The sequence below is a fragment of the Pezoporus flaviventris genome, unplaced genomic scaffold (assembly GCF_033815535.1).
Source record: "Pezoporus flaviventris isolate CSIRO_AGI_PZ_B2104156 unplaced genomic scaffold, CSIRO_AGI_Pfla_v1 ptg000007l, whole genome shotgun sequence".
Taxonomy (NCBI): Eukaryota; Metazoa; Chordata; class Aves; order Psittaciformes; family Psittacidae; genus Pezoporus; species Pezoporus flaviventris.
This window is the reverse complement of record NW_026892555.1, coordinates 51,968,682-51,987,754: the sequence shown is the minus strand read 5'-3', so window position 1 is coordinate 51,987,754 and position 19,073 is coordinate 51,968,682.

The window sequence follows — 19,073 nt, the reverse complement described above, 5'->3', positions numbered from 1 at the left end:
CACACAGTACTCAAGGTAGGGCCACCCCAGTCAGTGTAGAGTGGGACAATAGCCTCCCTCGACCAGCTGGCTATGCTGTGCTTGATGCACACCTGGACACAGCTGTCCCTTTTGGCTGCCAGGGCACACTGTTGACTTAACCCAGGCCAACAGACCTAAAGACTTCCCATCAACCTAAACCAACTAGTAGAGCAATAGGTCCTTATTTGTCAAGACCAAATTACAAATCTCAGGCAGAAGAAGAAGCATGTGGACAACCTGCAGTACTGCAGAAATGAGTTTATCATACCCTCAACAATTTCACTCCAAACAAGTATTTTTATTGCAGAATTTTTATTTATTTATTTATTTATTTATTTTCCCCAATAGCTGGGTTTGGATTTTCTTTATAAAACAGACAACACCAGCAGTAGCTGCTGATGGAAAGGTTTTCAAATAAACTTTCAAAATGTTCTTCTGAGTTTTGCTTATTTATGTCAGAGAATATCATTCACTGCTTGGAATGTAATTAATTTTCCAGGGTATTAGATATGGCACAGTATTAGTTTGAGAGTTTTACTTGCCATCTCTGGGTGATCTGATTAGCATTTTAACCTCTGGCTGTGAGAGATGGTTGGGAGTGATGCTTTCATCTAGACTTCTTCCTCTCCTACCCATGGCAGAAAGTGATCGTTAGAGGAAGAGTCATTATCAAAAGCATGGAAAATGGGTTCTTTTGCTCAGCTGGAAAGAGGTGATATTTGGGAACTGGAGATGATATTTAGGAACTGTAAAGTTCTTTTACTGTTACAAAGAGATTTGTATTGGTATAGTTCATACACTTTCCCTAAGTTGGAGTCTGTATGTATGATGTACTTATGAATGTGCATCAGTAGATTAATACCTACACACAAAGGATGTGCTGATATCACTATATAAGAAAGTTTTGGTAGACCTATACAACTTCTATGGATAATATAGCCTACACTTCAACTCATTTACGTACACAAACAAAAGATCAACATTGAAAAAAAAAAACAATCAAAAACTAGCTCAAAAAATAAAGAGATGGGATTTTGATTTCCTTGTAATTGTTTAGCAAAAAATAATCAATATGTTAGTAGGTAGTGTAGTCTGACTTGCAATGTTTTCATTACAAATTAAATTGGTATTGGCCAGAGGAAAAAAGCCTGGGGCAATGCTCACAGGATTGGTACAGCAGCATGGTTGAAATGGAAAATGAGCTTCTGACCTCTTAAAAAGCAAAGAAACAAGCAAACAAAAAGTCTTCAAATATCTTGTTTTATTAATAAGCACTTGTAAGGGGAAAAAAAGGCTGGTTTTGTATGTTTTCAATCTGTGTTCTTAAGGTTAATAATAGTTAATATTTCCATCCCTCCTCTATATCCCAGTACTCTTAGGGCAGCTAGTACATATGTATATGTTTGGAAATGTGAAAGGAGTCTTGTGTCAATGTGGTGAGCTGTTTGGAGTTGTCACTTTGTGTCTGTACTGTTAATTTCTGCTCTACAGCCTTTAGCATATATTCCCTATATGTTGTATGTTGTGTCCTAGGACTAAACTTTTTATTTTCATGCCTTTTTTTTTTTCTTTTTTTTCTTGCTTTCCACTGTTCCTTGTACACCTTTAGTTTTGATCCAGGTTGCAGTTATTTCAAGACAAATATTTAAAAGAAAAGACATGAAGCGTTCTTTTGGTGAGAGGGAGGAGAGCAGTGTTGGTAGGTCAGCCTTCATGGCTATCAAACCCAGTTTCTCTAAGCTTAAAGGTTATTGATGGAATATTGACAGAGTGGCCATCATTTCAGTGGAAGGAACTCATGCTACTCAATTGAGTACAGTAGTATAGTTAATTTACATGTCTCTTTAATCAATCTTTCTCACAGTCTGTTCTGCAATACTTATACCGTAATATCTGAACTATATTAGTGTTATAATTAATTTCTCTTTTCAGTACACATCTGAAAGGATGCCATTATGCCCATATTACAGATGGGAAACTGAGGCCCTGGTAGTTTTGGCTGTGTACTGTTTTAGACTGATTAGAAAAATTTTATGTGGTTATTTTATGTGTTAAATCCTGAGGATTTCCGTCATAAACTGGTTAGAATTTGCTGTTTTGTAAAGGGTGGCAAAATAATTTTTAAAGCAATGGCAGTCAAAATCAATACAAAATAGGGACTGCAAGCTTACATGCACACACTGCCAGAGTAGTCTAAAAGCCGTGTTTCAAGGCTATTGTATATTGGAAAAGTTCTAGCACCTCAGAAGAACAATCCAAGAAGTAGTCTAGAGCTACTTTTGTCAAAAATGCGAAGCACAGGGCTATAGCTGACATCTCTCTTCTCCAGAGAGTTCAAAGCTTTATACAGACTCTTTCAAGGTGCATAGCAGAATGCAGATTCTCCCTCCCAGATTAATATCCAAAGACAATCTCTTATCAAATATAACTCGGTGGGTCCTGTTAGCTTCATTGCTCTTTTTTCTACTCTCTATATTTGTGAAAAGATCAGGGCCGTGGATCTATGTGCAACTTTTTTCTTTGGTGGAAATAAACAACTACCTTTTTTTTCCTTGTTTTCAGAAAATCCATCAGCTCTGAATATTTTTCCCTCTCTTTCCAGGGTGGTCAACTGTGATTCCCATGTGAATTTTAGATACACTTTCTAAACTGCTTTTAATCTGGGCAATAAACCCTCTTTTTAACATATTTTTTTCTTTTCTGGACTTGAATATTTTATTTACTGTGTGAGTGAACTGAAAGAACCTTTTTCCTAGGCCATCAGAACCCATTCTCGGATTTGAAAGGATAGCAATTTTGAGTGATACCACACCCTGTTTTAGTTCCTTAATATATTTGTTTCCCCTGAAAATTCAATGTTAACACTATTGTGTCCATATTGTTCTCATTTTTGACAAATCCCATACACACATGGGTTATTTATCATCCAGTATCAACATGTCAGATTGAGTATGATCAACTAAAGAAGAAAACAAACAAAAATTGGAAAAAGTCCTACTGTAAACAGCTCTGCAGATTCTTTATTATGCTATCGATTTTAAGCAGGTCTCCTCATTGATTTCAGTGTGGAGTTAAGAAAAATCAATAGTATAAGATGGCCTCCTGATTGTACCTTAAAATTGTACAAAGACAATAAAATGATTTTATGTGAGGGAGGAACTTTTTACTAGTACCATTAGTGTGAGAGTTAATGGGCTGTATTCTGATCACTGTCACTTCTGGCTAAGTTTCTTTGACACATTATGCAGATCATGCACATAGAGAAGAGGCTGTATATGTGTGTGTCCTGCGTTCAGCTCTAAGAGTAATTTTTCTCCTTCCTAGTGGCTGGTGCAGTGCTGTGTTTCAGCTTTAGTCTGAGAGCAATGCTGATGACACACTGATGTTTTAGTTGGTGCTGAGTAATGCTTACCCTGGTCAAAAACTTTTCAGTCTCTCATGCTCTGCCAGTGAGGAGGGGCACAAGAATCCAGGAGGAAGCAGAGACAGGACACCTGACCTAAAGTAGCCAAAGGAGTATTCCATACCATGGCACGTCATGCCCAGTATATAAACTGGGGGGTGTCACCCATAAGGCCCATATTGGTCTGGGTATCGGTTGGCAGGTGTTAAGCAATTGTATTGTGCATCATTTGTGTTCATTGTTGTTTTTTTAAACTTTTTTTTCGGTTTTATATTTTCTCCTGTTATTTCCCTTATCGTTATTATCATTAGTAGTAGTAGTTTTGATTACACTTTAGTTATTGGACTGTTCTTATCTCAACCCGTGGGGTTTGCATTCTTTTGTTTCTCCCCTTGAGTGGGTAGTGGGGAGGGGGAGAAAGGGAGGAGCAAGAGAGCGGCTGCATGGTTCTGAGTTGCTGGCTGGGCTTAAAGCATGTATGTAATGTATGTAATCCATGCCTTTCTTCATGCAGGAGCGAACAGCTTTCCATATCTCTCTGGGAGCAGGATTGATTTCTACATTTGCAGAGAACCTTGGGAGGACTGAAAAGAAATAAGCAGGAGAAACAGGCTTGCCTAGCCCTCTTTTTTTTAACAAATTTGGACATACAGAACACCTAATACTCTTCAGCTATTGCCATGGATTTGTGTGGTCTGCTGCGGGAACTGTGTTCTGTCAGGGCAAGCAGCTCCTCATCCCTAATGAAAGGGTCTCTTAGAATTATATTTTGCTAAATTCCTTGGTTCACAAAAGAGCAACATCTTTCTTATTGACTTCAGTGGAGTGGCTTCAGATTTGGCCTTAGTTCTGTAGTCATGCTCCATATTAAGCTTTCCAGTTCTTTGTTTTAAATGTAGCAGCAGGTTCATTGTAAAAGAAGGTGGCAGTTTTGAAAGCTTCAGTGCATGTATAGGAAATACAAAATGCATTCCATCCATCCATCCATCATCCACGTAAAGCTGGCATACTGCAGGTGAACTGTTGGGGGTGGGGAGGGTGACAGAGAAGTCCAGGCAGGGGCAGTAAGTGGCTTGATGCAGTTTCTGGTTGAAAGTGTTTGAAGCAATTCCCACTCTTCTCTTGGTCCACCCATGTCATGGCCTTTTGGGATACCCAAAAATGGAAACAGAGACTGTGTCCATTGACTTCTATGCACTCAAACTAGTGCATATGCAATACGTTTATTTTTTTTGGATTGAAGTTTCCAATAAAGTTTGGAAGAATACTAAAAATGCACAGAGTGGTTTTGCTGATGCAATCACATTTACTTCAGTCCTGTTTCTAGCAATGCTTCAAATAGTCTTAGATATATTTGCTTTTGAAGTGAGAAACTCAGTAGAGAGGAAAAACAAATCCTGCAGATAAATGGATATACAAACAAATTCTCAGAATAAAATCAAAGCTAATGATCCAATAATCTCTGAGTGCTGTAATATGATAAAATATGAAACTTACCTTCAAGGTATGCATTCTTATGGAGCTCAGGCTGTTATAATAAGCTTAATTGACCAAGTTTCCTCCTTAATTTTAATGCTATGCTCTTCCTAGCAATTCTGGAGAGTTACTTGTCCAATAGGTTTCAAATTTTTTATTAATTTCAGCAGAAATAGACTCTGCGGTTTGATACTCAATATTGGTAATTATAATTAGCTTGGGGGCTTTGAATTTAAAATTGAGGGGTTACAATTAGATGGAGGCATTAAAGTACTTTATTCACTGTAAATCAGAATTTTTGTAAAATATGGAGGCTTTGTATGGGTTGGCTTCATTGTAACCAATAGCTTTTATAAAACTCGAGAGTTTGTTTTCTTCCTTGTATTTATCTGTGAAGTACTAAAGGATAAATTTCCTCCAGATGAAGATCTAGATCTCAGAGCAAGTCAGAAACTGAATGGTTTCTGTCCCATGCAAACACATACACACACACTTGCACATGCTAACGCATGTGAAAACTAATACTTGATTTTAGTTCATGAAATGTTTATTTCAAGAACTTGAAACTGTTAAGAACTTGAACTGTTCATGCATTTCCAGACCACTAGGTGCTGCCTGTTCACTGCAGTAAATCTTACAGTCTCATAGTGAGTGAGAGGAAATACGTGAATTATTCATAGTATCAAACTGAATTTTGAGTATAACCTGAACAACTGAGAATAGAGCTAAAAATATGGTAGAGAGCTTATGTTATGTAATTAGGAAGAACATTTCCTTGGCCACTTAGTTTTGAGCCCTCAATTACTGACATGGTGAATAAAAGGTATCAAGAAAATCCTGCAAAAAGCCTTTCCAATGTTTTAAGAAAGGAAAACTCAAAAAGTCTGCTTATTCTGGTCTGGCTGGCATAGAAGGGCTTTACTGTCAGGCAATTACTAAAAATTGAAAAATGTAGTTTAGGTTCAGTTAAAAGTTTCTAATCTCATTTTAGCTCTGATGCCCATTATAATCTTAAATGTGATGTCTGTTGTTTTTTATATCACACATGGAGAGCTGGGCTTTTACAGTTAGCACTCAATCCTTCCTAATGTATTTCACTGCCAGCTAATTCTGTACATGCAACTGCAGATTAAGGACAGACAGGAACAGAAGAATAAAGTTTTTCTGCATGGTTACAATAGAAATAGTACAAATCTCTGGCTTTAAACAGCCTATCCATGATGGCTGTAAGTATGCTTAAGAGTGAAATGCCAACATCAGTCACAACATGTGAGTCACCTGTCCACAGGCAAATGGAAGCTCATGGCTACATGAAATGGCTTGGAAACCTTTGTGATTTTGCTGTCCTTAGCAAATCTGTATTCCGATCTACCAGAAGATGGACTGGCTTGAAAATAAACATGGGACAAGAAATTGGAGTAAAGTGCATGGATAGTGTGTCTATATTAGCATAGTTTGATAGATGAAGCATTAAAATAAAACGTGCAATATGCAGAAAACAGGGTTATTGCTGCTACGTATGTTTGATACCACCGTTCTCTTTCCTAATGAAGAAGAGATAGCATTTCATTCTTCTCTTGACTCAAATAGACTTTCTTTTTTTTTCAGAAGGAATAATGACAGAGATGTGAAATGAATTTTGAAAGGCAGACTAAGCATTATCAAATTTTTTTTGCAAAGATTTAGATAAAAAATTGCAAGAGAACAATTGTTCTCTCCCTGACAGTAAAATGACCCTAAGAATGAAGCTGTACCCACATTATTTTCAAAATCTGGAAAAAAAAAATAATACTGGAGTAAATAATGAAATATAGTAAATTAGTATTTAATATATAAAATTAGTAACCAATATCAAGAGATTAATCACTTCTGTAAAATATTTGTATGTTAATACCTCTTGTAAATATAGTCTTAAGAGGGTATGTAGTAATGGAGCAAGCTGGTGGTAAGAGCATGGGTAAGATTCTGAAGCAAAGTTTAGAAACCATAAAACCCTTCATGTTCAGATTTTGGTTTTCCCTCTCTTTAATTGCAAGGTGCAAATTACATAAACCAGAATGATGTTATGATCCAGAAAATGTAATGTGAATCAAAATACACTCAATGTTATATTTGTCAATGTGAAATCCCAATTCTATTTAAGCTAATGGGAGGTTATTTTTTTCACCTCCAATTTCAGTATAGTGAGGCCTCAACCATCAGCACTTTGGTTGTTGGTTTATGTTAAGTGATGTCTAGGAAGTGCAGTCTGCTACCAGTTGTATGGAAAAGGCATGAAATTCCTATCCATGTTTCTGAAACCCTTGTTTTTCACAGCCACTGCCAGGTTTGGGACCATGCAGTCACAATGCTCTCTGTTGCAGATGTTCTCTCCCTTTGCAGAACAAGAGATTTGGCATCAACTATTCATAAGGGCAGTGCTGTGTGATGTTTATACAAATGTGGTCAAAACTAAAATGGTATGTACTGGAGGTGGGAACAGTCAAGCTCATCTGGCCCTTGTCACTACTTTATTGTAGTGCACGTTTGGTTTCTCAGCAGTAAAAATGAGCATGATTCAGGGAAGATTCTAATTGTTTACATCATTCCTTCATCCAGGAGGTCCACCAGAAAAACAGCTTAAATCATGTCTGGGGTACAGAAGAGGTACGGGTGGCAGAGCCTGCCCTGTTGAGCAGTGACTATCTATGTAGTGTCAAAACTTTAAATGCCAAATTCCTGAAGACCTATCAGCTATTTGAAAGTGTTATTTTGAGTTACACGACAAACTTGACCGAAGGACATGCTTAGTGAGTGTCACTGTTCAGAGGTTAGTGTGTAAATGCCAGCATGTGTCTGGTCACACAGTTGCCCAAGTTACAAGGTGTAATGAAACTGGCTTCTTTATGACAGAGATGACAAGATCATTGTAACAAAGGTCTCATTTTCTGGATAGAACAGAACATTTACTTTACCTAAGAAAAGTAGAAAGGAGACTATCTGGTAGCATCTTCTAAATTTAAATAATATCAATAATTTATGTGCTGTTAAAGTTCTTCTTGGAATAATATTAAATAACCATAATTTTCAAATTGTCTTGAAACCTGAGACATTCCAGTGAGGATTTCCATCACTGTCCTAGAGAAAGTGAAGGAAACTCAGGGATCTATATATTTGCTTGAATCCTATACAAAGAAGCAAAACAGTTAATTTTGTTTAAAATAAAATTATAAACTTAAACTGTCAATCAACATCATTTGTGGAAAGTAGATCTTTCTTTCAAAACTCATTTATTTTATAGTGAACTATGGATCTGATAGGACAAGGCAGTTGTACTGGATTTTTCCATTTGGTTTGATATAATGCTGTACATTCTGAATAAAATATGTGATTTATGTGGGACAACCAGTGTGCACAGCATATAGATTTAAAACTGGATTACTGAGAGGCCTTGAAGTGCAACTGACACCAGGCTGACAGAGCTGGGTCTCTCCAGCAGGCTCCAAAGGGGTCATTAAAGTACTTCAACACTCTTTTTAAAATCAGTTGTGTAGATGATGATACAGAATCTTTGCCTGAATGGTTTAAAGATGATATAAAGATTGACTGGGAAGCAGATGATGAATACAAGTTGCTTTACAGAGAGGACTTAGTTACCTAATTAAATGCGATTACCCCGTCCAAAGAACTGTGATTCAGAAAAGCCTTATCTATAACTAGGTGTCATTACAGGGCACAGCAAAATCTGAGACACGACTGAGCACTTTTTAGGAGGGCTAGTTTGTCTTGGCGTGTGTTTTTTGCTATGCTGTCCTTCCTATTAAAATTAACTCTTTCTGGGTCACCTCAGGTATGTCTGTTCCATTGTGCAGACTTGCTAGCTCTGTCTTGGTAAATGAGTGACTCAAAGAAGAGTTGACAGCTCACCTCAAAATCAAACATTAATGCTACATTTTAGGAAGAAGGAGTAAAGGGAAGCAGGGAGACTTTGCCATTACATGTATCAATAGTAACAACAGTACTAGAATACTGTCTTCATTTTTCACACCTACGCTATGAAAAGAATGGGGAGATAGAGTTGAAAGATATGAAAGGGTACAAACCAATGTCATGATGTCGTCTGCAGATCTCTCTGCTTGGATTATTGGCTTCTGACTTTTAGGGACTTTGAAAGAAAGCAGAGCATCCTTCCACCAATGGCTCATGTTCACAGCTTCATTTGCTTGGACTGTTCATTACTGGGTTAGAAAAGGTCTGAGCTACAAGTATTCACATTTTTCTAAGAATCACATGTCTGCTCTCCAGTTGGTATCCCAAAGCAGTTCCTCTCTATGGAGTTGGACTAGATGATCATTGTAGGTCTCTTCCAACTGAAATAGTCTTGCCTAGGCTGGTTTAGTCTGTGCATCAGGATTCACCCCATTGTTGGTCCTCACTCCTTGGGCTTTCCTCTCCCCATTTGGTTCCTAAATGTTTTTTATCTTGTGATCTTTTTATGAAAGCCTGTTGCCCACCCTGAATAAATATCAGACAAGATGAGCAAAAGAGATTAACTAAGTAAATTCTGCAGAGGCAATCACATAAGACATAAATTTTTGAAATTTTATACCTGATTTCTGCCTGATATCTGAAAAGATGCTAATTATTGTATACTATTCTAAAGGCCCTCTATAATTACCTTTTCATTTTCATTGACTTCTCTGATAGCAGAGGGTGGACCAGTAATGATCTTTGGCTACATAGTGCTTTTTTTCCTTTCAAGGAAAGGACAATAGATAATTATAGCTTATTAATGGACAAGAGAACAGTTCTCTACATACAGGAAAAAAATGTTAGGGTCTCATTCAAAGTTGCAGAGGCAAAACTTTCAATGTATATAGGCATTCTGTTTTATGGAAAGACTTGGATTTTGTTTTGTTTGCTAAACACTGATTCTTCAGAGGCCTGGTAATATTTTGCACACTGCATTATTTTCTTATTAAAACACTGTGTGAGGGTTTGCATCTCGTGGAAAGGGAAATATACCAAAATTCAAAGCAGTTTCTGAATTGTTTTATGAACTGTTAGTTCATGTGCATCTATCTTTTTCAGTTAACTACAGATTTGAAAACGGGAATTTTAAGTGTGATGTAATATGTTCTTGCCACTGGAAAACTCTTGCAATGTGCAAGCATCCTAAACAACACTTCAACATGTACTTTTGCTATTTTTAAAGATAAGACCCCAGTAACAACAGGTTTTGTTTGAATTTAAATGGTTTCCAGAATATTTTGTAAATCTTGTGGATGCAAAAGCTACATATAGCACATTAATAAAGCCAGACCACCTGCTTGCTACCTTGATCAATACATCAGTTGTTAGGGAAGGCATAAAACTGTGCTGTAAATTGTAGCTATTTGTTTGCACTCCAAACCCTTTCAATTCAGTTTTTTAAAAAGCATAGAGAAATATGTCCTCTTCCCCAGTCCCTAACAAGTATTGCTATGACTCAGAAGTGCAATTTGAGATTAGGTATTTCCATTTCAAAAGGAGTTTTAAGAAGACCAGATACATGGAAGTTCAAAACCACCAGAGTCTTTGTGGACCACGATTTCTGAAGTGTAATAGACTGGTTTTTACTATTTCTTGTTAATAAGGTGCACCACAAGATGGCTGTCTAACAACAAAAATAGTCACAAAATCCAGAGCTGGTTCTAAAAATAGTTAGAATCATAGAATCATAGAATAGTTAGGGTTGGAAAGGACAATGGGCAGGTATACCTCACACTAAACCATGTCACCCAACACTGTATCCAGCCCGGCCTTGAACACTGCCAGGGATGGAGCTTTCACAACTTCCCTGGGGAACCCATTCCAGTGCTTCACCACCATCACAGTAAAGAACTTCTTCCTTATATCCAATCTAAACTTCCCCTGTTTAAGTTTTAACCCATTACCCCTTGTCCTGTCACTACAGTCCCTAATGAAGAGTCCCTCCCCAGCATCCCTATAGCCCTCCTTCAGATACTGGAAGGCTGCTATGAAGTCTCCACACAGCCTTCTCTTCTCCAGGCTGAACAGCCCCAACTTTCTCAGCCTGTCTTCATACAGGAGGTGCTCCAGTCCCCTGATCATCCTCGTGGCCCTTCTCTGGACTTGTTCCAACAGTTCCATGTCCTTTTTATGTTGAGGACACCAGAACTGCACACAATACTCCAGGTGAGATTTCACAAGAGCAGAGTAGAGGGGCAGGATCACGCTCCTTTTGTTGCAGCCCAGGGTATGGTTGGCTTTCTGGGCTGCAAGCACACACTGAAGCTGGCTCATGTTCATTTTCTCATCAACCAACACCCCCAAGTCCTTCTCCACAGGGCTGCTCTGAATCTCTTCTCTGCCCAACCTGTAGCTGTGCCTGGGATTGCTCCGACCCAGGTGTAGGACCTTGCACTTGGCATGGTTAAACTTCATAAGGCTGGCATCAGCCCACCTCACAAGGTCCCTCTGGATGGCATTCCTTCCCTCCAGCGTGTCAACCGAACCACACAGGTTGGTGTCATCGGCAAACTTGCTGAGGGCGCACTCAATCCCACTGTCCATGTCGCCGATAAAGATGTTAAACAAGACCGGTCCCAACACAGATCCCTGAGGGACACCACTCGTTACTGGTCTCCAGCTGGACATTGAGCCATTGACCACAACTGTTTGCGTGCGGCCATCCAACCAGTTCCTTATCCACCGAGTGCTCCACCTATCAAATTGATGTCTCTCCAATTTAGAGACAAGGATGTCGTGTGGGACAGTGTCAAATGCTTTGCACAAGTCCAGGTAGCTCTACCCCTGTCCATCAGTTCTGTAGCCCCATCATAGAAGGCCACCAAATTGGTCAGGCAGGATTTCCCCTTAGTGAAGCCATGCTGGCTGTCACCAAGCACCTTGTTGTTTTTCATGTGCCTTAGCATGCCTTCCAGGAGAATCTGCTCCAAGATTCTGCCAGGCACAGAGGTGAGACTGACTGGTCTGTAATTCCCTGGGTCATCCATTTTCCCCTTCTTGAAAATGGGGGTTATATTTCCCTTTTTCCAGTCGTCGGGAACTTCACCTGACTGCCATGATTTCTCAAATATGGTGGACAGCGGCTTCGCATCTTCATTTGCCAGCTCCTTCAGGACCCGTGGATAGATTTCATCAGGTCCCATGGACTTGTGCATGTTCAGGTTTTTAAGATGGTCTCGAACCTCATCCTCTCCTACAGTGGGCCCAAGGTCTTCATTATCACAGTACCTGCGTCTGCCTTCCAAGACTTGGGTGGTGCGGTCAGAGCCTTTGCCAGTGAAGACCGAGGCAAAGAAGTCATTCAGAACCTCAGCCTTCTCCAAATCCAGGGTAGCCAGTTCTCCTGAGAGCTTCCTGAGGGGGCCTACGTTCTCCCTAGTCTGTTTTTTATTTGCTACATACCTGTAGAATCCCTTCCTGTTATCCTTAATATCCCTAGCCAAGTTTAATTCTAACTGGGCCTTAGCTTTCCTAACCTGGTCCCTAGCTTCCCAGACAACATCCCTGTACTCTTCCCATGCCACTTGTCCTTGCTTCCACCTTTTATTAGCCTCTTTTCTCATTTGAATTTTCCTCAGCAGCTCCTTATCCATCCAAGGAGGTCTCCTGGCCCTCCTGCTGCACTTCCTTCTACTTGGGATGCAACACTCCTGAGCTTGTAGCAGGTGATCCTTGAGTATCAACCAAGGATCTTGGGCCCCCCTGCCCTCTAGGGCTGTATCCCATGGAACGTTACTGAGCAGGTTCCTGAAGAGGCCAAAGTCTGCTCTTTTGAAGTCCAGGGCAGTGAGCTTGCTGCACGCTCTTCTCACTGTCCTGAGGATCTCAAATTCGACCATCTCATGATTGCTGCATCCAAGGCTGCCCTGGAGCGTCACATTTCCAACGAGCCCTTCCCTGTTGGTGAGCACAAGGTCAAGCATGGCACCTCTCCTTGTCGGCTCCTCTATTACTTGCAGAAGGAAGTTGTCTTCTACACAATCGGGGAACCTCCTGGATTGCTTGTGCCGGGCTGTACCGTTGCTCCACAGATGTCAGGGTGGTTGAAGTCTCCCATGTGAACAAGGGCCTGTGAGTGTGAGGCTTTTCCAATCTGTCTATAGAGTGCTTCATCCGCAGGCTCTTCTTGATCAGGCGGGCTTTAACAGTTGTTGAGATTTGACTAGCATCAAGTTCACTAGCACAGACCTGTGGAAATAAAGAGTTTAACCACCTGGATGATACCACATGCATCACAGGGTTTTTTTTTCTTGCCTGGTGTTATTTGCTTACAGGAAGCAAGTAAAATATAGTAGCACTTGCTTAAAGGTTCAGCAGTAAATAGCTGTGCCCACCTGTCACAAGTTAACGGTGTATTAGTTAAGTGGCTGCAGAATGCTATTGCACAAGAACTTGATGGCATTTTTAGCTGGAGAATTATTTCAAAATAGTTTATACCCAATTTTGGGGGAAAAAGTGAAGCATTTGTTCTTATTTTGTGCTATTTTGTTCTCTACTGTCCTGTTGAAAGGAAGAGATTTAAATAAATGGAAGGATTTAAATAAATGGAAGGATTTCCATTTATTTACAAAAACTATGTACATAGCTATTTTTTGACCAATGTACAGGTTTGCTTGTTGAAAACAAAGATTTGGATGCAAAAGTGTGGTGAGGGAATATTCATGTGAAGATACATACTCAATAAAATTATCAACTGCAACTTGTGTGCTGTAATAGTCTTCAACAGGTACAGTGAGAAGTGACTACTTGGAAAGGCCATCTCCTTGGAACTGTGCACTGACTTTGCTGGAGATGAAGCACCAATCTTTTGTATTTTTGTCCTTCATCTCATAGGTTACTGTCAAAAAGCAGAGTTTCCCTGCCAGGAGCAAAAGCTAAACCAGACTTCAGCTCTTTTAAAGGCAGCATCCATCCACTTTTGGAGTCACTGGGTAGGTCTACAGAGTCCCAGCACAGGACATTTCATGTCCTGAATACCCAAGAGACAAAAAGACTAGCCTAAATTGTCCAGTTTAGCACTTTTGAACACCCCTTGAAACTTAAGTGTGAATTAACAACATACTGGAAGAAACAGGGTCAGCAACTGACTTCCTCATTCCTACTGAGCAGACCAGAACACATGGAACTGAGAGGAGAAAGTCAGAAATTGTCCTTAACTGCTGCTCACCTGTTAGTCTTGGCTGATAGCTGTAATTCTGTACTTGTCCACAGGAGCACGTATGTTCTGTGTCAGGACAAAAATCAGATCAGTTAAAATTCATCTGTTTGAATTTTCCCCTAGATGGAGCAGAAGAGCCCTTGTAGTCACTTACCAGCTCTCAGCTAAGTTATACACTATCCAATTCCTAGCAAAGCAAAATAACAGATTAGTTTGAACTATTTTCAGTACCTTGTTAAGATAGCATGACCTGAAATGAAGTGCTCCGATAGCCAGGCGTAGCAGAGATGTGATGCTAGAATCTCTTTTCCTTCCCCTCAGCTGCTAGCTGCTGCCTCAGACCTATACCTGACTGTGGAAAGGCTTAAGGAGTACTAATAAATCAAAGGCAGGCACAGATTTAATGTGTTAGTGGGTTTGCCGTGACTGAACTTGGGATAGAGAGCTTAGCTGCAACCCATTGTTATTATGGTTCTGATAGAGACCACTTCACAGAGGCTTGTGGTGCTAGTAATGAAATATAAGAGGATTACTGTTTTGGGCAAAGATCTATATCTAGTCTTCCCAGGTCTAATAAGAAATGGTCCTAAGCTGCATAAAATGGGATCTAGACTTTGCTAAAGTTTAGTGGCATTCTGAATGGGGACCTTAGTTCAGGGAAAGTATTTATGAACTTACAGATCCTGGTGCGTCTACTCTCTGAAATGCCCTCGCCCTCCCTACAGCTCCCTGTGGAGAAGTCTAACAGAATTACTGTGATAAAAGTTCTGCCTTGCAGTTCCTCAACCCTACCCCTGTCCAGGTTTCTCATGAAGGGCTCCTGTTGCTGAGATGGCCTCTTTTGTTATTGGAAATCATGGAGTAGACTGTGTCTGTTGAATGGCACCAAGTGAGATGACGTATTAGACACCGAAATGGCTGGATTAAACTGAAAGTCATGGCTGATTCCTTCCCTACTATGTTCATAAGACCCTTATCACTGTTCATTGGAAGGGTAACCTCCAGTTACAATCTGTTGCAAAACTTAATCTGATTAAAATAGCCCATTTTAGGTGGTAGTGGAACAGAAAGAGATCCTTAGATTTGTGGAATGGACCAGTCAAACTATACCCATTGTTACAGAATCACAGAACAGCTGAAGTTAGAAGGGACTGTCCCAACCCCACTGCTCAAGCAGGGCCACCTAGAGCAGGTTTCCAAGAACCATGTCCAGTGAGGCTTTGAATAGCTCCACAGATGGAGATGCCACAACTTCTTTGGGCAACCTGCTCAAGTGTTTGACCACCCTCACAGTAGAAAACTGCTTTCTTGTGTTCAGATGGAATTTCATGTGTTTTAATTTGTGTCCTTTGGCTCTTGTCCTATCACTGAGCAACACTGATAGGAACCTGGGTCTGTCTTCTTGACTTGAAAGTTAACTTATGGAAAGCATAAGTTAATTCTATAAATTGATAAGATCCCCCTCATCCTTCTCCAGGCTCAGCAGTCCCAGCTCTCTCAGCCTTTCCTCATATGAGACATGCTGCAGTCCCTTCATCTTCTTAATGGCCCTTAGCTGGACTTGCTCCAGTAAGTCCATATCTGTCTTGTACTAGGAAGCCCAGAAGTGGACTCAGCACTCCAGGTGTTGTCTCGTCAGTGCCGAATACATAGGAGAGATCACCTTATCTGCTGGCAACAGTCCTGCTAATGATATGACTAGATCAGTGTACAAGTGGAGAGCAGGAGAGCAACCATCTGGTGTATCAGTCACTCCATCCTGTTTTGTGTTGTCTCTTAACTTGCTGAGGGTGCCCTCTGTCCCATTGTCAAGGTCATTAGTAAAGATGTTGCACAGTATTGGACCCGATATTGAGCTCTGTGGCTTGTGCCACCAGTGACTTGACTCCAACTGGACTTTAGACCACGGTTCACAACCCTCTGGACCTGGTCATTCAGCTAGCTTTTAATCCATCTCACTGGCCACTTTTTAAACACATATTTTGTCAGATTGTCTATGATGATGTTGCAGGAGTTGATACCAAAAGCTTTACTAAAGTCAAGGTAAACAGTGTTGACTACTCTCCATTTTTCACCAATCTAGTCATATCATTGTAGAAGGCCATCAGGTTGGTCAAGCTGTTCTTCCCTTTGTAAAACATTGCTGACCACTCCCTATCACCCTCTTGTCTCTTCTGTTTCCATGTACTCGAAAATGCTTTCCAGAAAGATTTTCTCTATCACCTTCCAGAGACGGAGGTGAGACTGACTGGCCTGTAGTTCCCTCGATTTGTTCTTGCCTCGTTGAAGATGGGAGTGATATTTTCTCTCTTGCAGTCATCAGGAGCCTCTCCTGGTTACTGTGGCTATTCAAAGATAATAAAAAATGTCTCTGCTGTATCAGACAGCTCCCTAATCACTTGTGAGTGCAGCCTGTCAGGCCCCATGCAGTTATGTACATTCAGGTTGTTTAAGTGCTCCCTGAACTGTTCCTCCTCCACCAAGTTGAGTCTTCCTTGTCCAAGAGTTTCACACTGTTCTCAGGTGCCTGGGATTCCTGAAGGATAGGTTTCCTTGTAAAGACTGAGGCAAGGAAGATGCTGAGTACCTCAGCCTTCTCCATATCATTTGTAACCAGCTTCTTGATTCATTCGGCAGGAGGCCCACATTTTCCATGGTTATCCTTTTGCTGTTTATGAACTTGTAGAATTCCTTCTTGTTGTCCTTCATACCCCTTGCCAGACTGAGCTCCAAGTCAGCTTTGGCTTTTTTAACTCTATCTCTGCATGATCAGACAAACTCCGTACTTCCACTTTGCACGTGTAACTGTCATAGCCAGGTACCTGCTGAAAATATTTAAGCAAACACAGAGAAGAGCAACTCTACCAGCCCTTTGCAAGACAGACTGTTCTGAGTTTGTCAGCTTCTTCCTTCATTTGGACCTAGCAACTTAGCATGGCGTTCACACCCAGCCGCTTCTGCCACAGAGGATACAGCGTCACCAGTGCACCCAGGGGAAACACTGGAAAATCAGGATCTATTCCTACTTACCTGGCTCAGATTGAACTAGGTGGTACAGCGGTGAAAACACTGCCAGTTCAGCAATGCCAGCCATGCAATATGCCATCTGCCGTATTGGTCTTTGGCAAGTGATGTTTTGGGATGTACAGGACAAATTATTACAGTTGGTGTATCATGGAGACAACTGGAAAAAGATACAACAGTAGAAATCTCATGATCTTGTTTTAGGCTAAGGTTCACAAATCTTTGTAGAATTAAATGGAGGAAAAAATCTTTATTATTATTAAGATACAGAATATTAATAATGAAAACAATAGCAATGCCTTGTAAATCAAAGTGTAACGGTATACTCTGTGCATGCTCAAATGTTAGCAGTTTGAGTGAATTCAGTATAAATGAAAATAAAACAATAAATTTAAACTGTGGTGTTCAAATATATCACTGCTATATTGTGAAATTTACAGTCTGTGACTCGAGTAATGATACTTGAAAGTCTTAAGTGATAAAGCACAAAACAATGTCTCGTACAGAACACAGAAATGATATCAACATGAACTCAACAAATAAAGCCACAATAGGGAATATCAGGAAGGAAGATTATGGAGATGTCCTCACTGCTTTTAGAGACAATGTGGGGATGGGAGAGGCAGATATGTGTTTGAGAAAAATACTCAAAAAAAATAATCTATCAATTCAGTCAGCAGTGAACAATAATCTCAGGGTGTTAAAGCATCAGGCAATGTATTTCATTTTGTGAGATCTGTATCATTAATCTGTACATGCCCCCAATGCAATACTAGGTTGTGTAGGTGCATGTGGTTTATCAAAGCGTACAATATTTTCTTAGATCTGGCAGTCCCTGGGAAGAAGTCACACTGCTAATCAGCATTAGAGAGGCAGCATTATTTCACCCCTCCATGTGGTGAGTCTGTGTTCCTAGACAGATGGCCACCAGCATATGCCCAGTTTTAACTGGAAGGGTAATTCAGAGCTAATGTTGATGAAGATGTTCCCTCAGGGGATACACTGAATGGACAGAGGCATCAATAAAAAGGTTAAGAGTCTTCAGAGGCAGCAATAAATAGGTTAACAAAATACGAAAAATCTCTTCATCTAGCAACAAGACCTTTGAAGCTTGTATGCTACCACGTACACTCATAGCAGGTCTTCCAGGGTCAGTCCTCTAAGCATGGGGGTGCATGAATTCTTTCATGCAGATAAATAATCTGCAGCATAACCAATCCACTTGAAGGAGTTACCCACATGCCGTAGTGCATACAGGACTTGGCAGCTCCTCTATGTGCATTCTGCAAGTTACAGATGTCAAGTTGAATGGTATTTAAGTAGTTAAATTTTTGCATGAAAGAAATACCATAGCACTGTGGCAGACATTTTTGCATTGGTCCAAGGCAGTGTTTTCTACAAAAGTCTGTACTAAATTACAATAATAATACTTTATTTGCTTAATATCAAGCTATCATCAATCCCATGCAAATTGTTTGTTAGCTTTGCAGTGAAACACCATGTAATTGTCTCTACAATCTTAAGCCTCAGCAGTCTTGATTTTCAAAATACTAGTTCATCAATAAACCATTGTAGAGGCTTTAAGCTCCAACAGGAATGAAGTAAGGAAGCTCTTTTCATCTATGATGTCAATAATCTGAGATGAGACAAGAAACTAGATTCATACAAGTGACAAGTGGATATATATATTTTAGCTGTAATGAATAAATGACTTCCCTATTAATGATTTATCTCCTTTCAACTTTAACAAACAGTTCTAGTGATAATGACTAATTTTTTTTTTTTTTTTTTTTTGCATTAGGAAAGTAAACTGACACATACCTAACATAGTCAAATACAGTCTAGTTCGATATTCATAAATGCTAGCTTTGTATATGGAACCCGAGTTGGTAATTACAACCAGAACTATTCATTTCCTTTTTTAAAAGTAGGTATCAGGGAATGCCATTTAGTCATTACTCAGAATTACTTGTTATCTTT